We start from the raw sequence: 4,206 nt of genomic DNA on the forward strand, positions 1-4,206 counted from the left end.
CACCAAAAATGGCCCAAAAGTGCATTTTTTGTTTCAGACCGAAAGACTTATCACTGAAACAACCTGGCAGTCATAGGATTATGTGGTGATGCAAGAAAAAAAATGTGACACTTGACTGAATAAAGTGGCAAGAATAAGGGTTAGCCTTATGCTGGTATCCTTAGCAAGACCACGGAATGGCGCTAGGAGCATGGGCTGCAATGCAAAGTGATGCTTCATCACCAGATTATTATTGTCCTATAATTCGCAGACGGCAACAACTGTGTGCTAATAACAATTTTACTCATCATAGATGTTTTAAATCAAGGGTGCTCAATACATCGATCGTGATCTACCAGTCGATCACAAAGGTAGCATTGGTAGATCGCATGACATTGAAAAAAATAGATATAGATAGATATTCATAGGTACACTGTAATTGTGTTGTGCAATATTGGCTCATGCAGTTATGCAAGGTACATATACTGTACATAGGGATGGGCGATATGGGCCAAAAAAAAATATCGCTTTTTTTTTTTTTTTTTTTTTTTTTTTCCAAAAACTCAATTTGACGAAATATTTTAAATCTGCACTTACTTCAAAGATAGACAGCGTGGATAGACAGCATTAATGAACAACATATCTTTTAAATTGCTAAATACAGCTTCTGCAAAACATAATGATATTCTACGACAATATTTAACAAAAAACAACAAATTAGTATAGCCGCACACACCTAATTAAAAGGAAATCATTTAATTTAATGGAAACCGAGCTCATCTTTTTTTTGCTTTTTAAAATGTTTCCGGCATTCAAAAAAATGTTTCAAGAAATGCGTGTCCACACACTGCAGTGTAACACCATGCCTAAAAGAGGCGCTTCAACAGTTCCACGTGAAGTCAAAAACTGAGAAAAAGAAGCCTATGCAATGTAAGCATGCAACAATTGCGGGGAATTCAAAGCAGGCAAAAAGTACAGTATACATTTTTGTGGACTGATAACATGGTAGAACTTCTTCGGAACAAAACCCTAGCTCACCCGCTGGATAAAGAACATCCAATGCGACCTTTATGATCTAGCATGGTTAACTCATTAAATTCCAGCCATTCGTAGTGCAGCTAAGCCCCTTTTTTCGAGGATTTTGAACCATCTTTGAAGGCCCACAGAATATTGTGTTTTATGGCTATATAGACATGGGACTAGGGTTGGGCATCGATAACCGGGAATCGAGTGGAACCGGAACCATCATTCCGGTTCTCCCGGAACCGTTCAGATTTTAGAATGTCGGTGCTAAGTTTCGATTCCTAGGTAGCCGCGCGGAAGAAGCACGAATGAAGAAAAAAAAATTATTCGCAAGGCGTGCAGGCCCGCCTGCCGCCGAAGCTGCGTCGCAATAGCGCAGTAGCTCGCCCCCACTCGAGCTGCTATGCTTCTCTCGGTCAGCCCGTCCGCTAGCTTCATGCCAGCTGTCAAACGTGCGCGGCAGTGGCGACTATGGGCATGCGCCGGGCCCTTCCACAAAATGGCCACCCTCTGACATGGCTAAGAGTTTTTGTTACTTAACTTATATTTCACAAACACAATATTAATCAGAATGCTGTATTTCAACTAGTGGGCCTGCATAGAACATATTCTGGGAAAAAAATATGTTTTGGTTAACTTCCAATTTCATGTTGTTGTTGGAGGTTGTGGTGTTAGCACAAGGTCACATGAGAACTGGGGGACAGTATATGTTTGTACATACAGAAATGTAAGGGCAGCAATTTCAAATGTATTCACTCTGGGACCAGCTTTTTAAAAAAGGATCTTATTCTGCCTCCCAAAACACCTGTACTGTGTGGACAAACCATAGAAATATATATTTTTTTAATTGCAGATACGCAAATTTGTTGTCGTATGGACATGATCTTAGAAGGTTTATGAGGTATCAAAATTTACACTACATATTGGCTAGGCACAATACCTCACAATCATTGCTTATTCATCCAGGAGGCTACAACATTTTACAGTTCTTGCAGTTATTTGTATCATGGTGAAAATATATTCTAGGTGTCTGAGCATGCCCCTCGCAATACTAGACAAAATAAATAAATAAAACAGGAGTTCCCACTGGAAAGTTTGACAAAACCAAAAAAAGTCCTGCCGAAACCAGTTTCACCAATGAATACAAAATTGGCTGGCTAAAGTATGAGCAATTAGAAACAGTCATCCATGCCTTTGTTACTTCTCGGCTAGATTACTATAATGCACTTTATTTTGGAGTCAGCCAGTCCTCTCTCAAATGTCTCCAGTTGGTCCAAAACGCTGCTGCCCGCCTACTAACTTCAGCTCAGAAGATGGAGCACACAACACCAATTCTGGCCTCCCTTCACTCGCTCCCGGTGCATTTTAGGGTTCAATTTAAGATTCTCCTATTTGTCTTTATATCATGAAATGGCCTCGCCCCGGCGTACCTCTCAGAGCTCCTCCACTCCTACGCACCTTCCCGCAGCCTCAGGTCTGCGGACCAGGCGCTGCTCGAGGTGTCTGAGGACCAAGCAGAGCCTCAGAGGGGATTGAGCCTTTTTGGCTGGTGGTCCTTCCCTTTGGAATGACCTTCCATTGAATGTTAGGCAAGCCCCCCCTCTGTCCACTTTTAAAACCCAGTTGAAGACACATTTCTATTCGCTGGCTTTTTATCCGATCTGTGATGCTAAATTGCAAAGTTTCTTTTCCTACGCCACAGAAAATGGCGTGAAGTATGGCATCAAAGTTTGACAGTAATTTAAGGGTTCACCATGAAAAAGTATGTGTTTTTTTTTAAGTTATTTTTTTTAATATTTAGTTTTTCACACCACTGTGCTCAATGTGAATTTCCAGTGTTTTAATACTTATTAGACAGTACATTGTTTTGGTTGAAGTCTACATTTTCTGTGCATTTCCTGGAAAAAACATAAGCAATGAAAAGACTCCAAAGACACCCTAAATGGCCAAACCACCACGCACGATTACGCAGTAACCTGAAACTACACTGTTGTCCCAAAGGACTTAGCAGCATACCTGCTGGGGAGACACACCTTACCAGAGGACATTTCCGTCATTATGCAACACTTGCCACAACTACTCAACTCCCTCTTCCAGCATTACTAGTGTTGCAGCGCGTTGTCAATTCCAACCTTCGATATCGTAACTAAAAAAGTGTTTCGAGTCGCTATTACTGTACAAATGGTGCGCCCAGGACTGTTGGACTCTGCGGCAATGATATAGAGGGAACCAAAGTAGACTTTTGTCGATGTTGTACAAGTACCCAAATCCTTGAAGACGGCCCCGGCCCTAAGTCTGAATTGCTGAATTTCAAATCATATTCTTCCTTTCTATCACACGTCACACTCTGTACCGCTTATCCTCATTTGAAATACGGTATAACAAAAACACGCCATATGGTATTGCCATTGCACAGGCGTGCAGGTTAAAGTTGCTCGCTTCTAAGTTTGGTGGGCGGGTTTACAACAAGGTTAGCTAGTTAGCAATGAGGTACCGATGAATGTCCTGACTTGTACGAGTTCAATATGCAAGACAAATAGGTGGCTCTGAAGTTGTAGTTGTCAACAAACCTGTGTGGCCCCCTATAAAGAAGTAGCAGACTCACGCGACCTCAAACAGGATAAGTGGCTTAGAAAATGGATGGATAGCAGTATTCTACCCACCTGAATCCAAACGGCCGAGATGATCTTCTCTCTGTTGAAATCGACAGAATAGGTTGTTTAAATATCAATGTCCGGTATTTGAGTTGGATCTCCCCGTCGTGTCGAGTGAATGGGAATGAACATAAAGTTCCGAGAGAATCCACAATGCAGTCCGTGGGAGAGGAAAATAAGTTCAACAAAAACAAAAAAACTAGACTTGAAGTGTTAGAATATCCCCTGTTTCATACAGTGGTTCCTCCGAGACAAGCAGCTTTAAAAGTGACTCCGCCCCTCTCTCGTTGTGTTCAATAGAACCTCAAGAACTTCGGTCCAAAGTGCCGCCTATTTCCGCATCGGTATTCCTGTTTCTTTTCAGGAAGAATGGGTCGGCGAACACATTGAAAGAAAAAAAAAGCCAAAAGTGTAAAACACATGAACCATAAAACGCCTAAAAACTTATTTGACTCTAAATTTTACGTTTCACGTGCTTTACACTAGGTTTTAATGAACATAAGAGTTTCCCTGAACATTTTTTTGCTATTCAATATTTGGCCAAAAAAAC

General features: G+C 41.3%; 1 protein-coding gene across 4 annotated transcripts in view; it reads right to left on the minus strand.

The window, feature by feature from the left end:
• llgl2 (LLGL scribble cell polarity complex component 2) overlaps window positions 1-3,990 on the minus strand; it is a 102,108-nt gene extending 98,118 nt beyond the window's left edge. For 2 of the 4 annotated variants that reach the window (XR_015082394.1, XR_015082395.1), the window contains exon 1: window positions 3,666-3,971. The gene's annotated coding sequence lies outside the window, so the exon portion shown is untranslated. Of the gene's footprint in view, window positions 1-3,665 lie in introns of all 4 variants that reach the window. The other 2 variants (XR_015082396.1, XM_086015680.1) reach the window with 2 other exon arrangements.
• Window positions 3,991-4,206: the final 216 nt, after the last annotated feature.

This window comes from Filicampus tigris, chromosome 19 (genome assembly GCF_054856515.1).
Source record: "Filicampus tigris isolate MCC_2025a chromosome 19, RoL_Ftig_1.0, whole genome shotgun sequence".
In the NCBI taxonomy this organism is placed as follows: Eukaryota; Metazoa; Chordata; class Actinopteri; order Syngnathiformes; family Syngnathidae; genus Filicampus; species Filicampus tigris.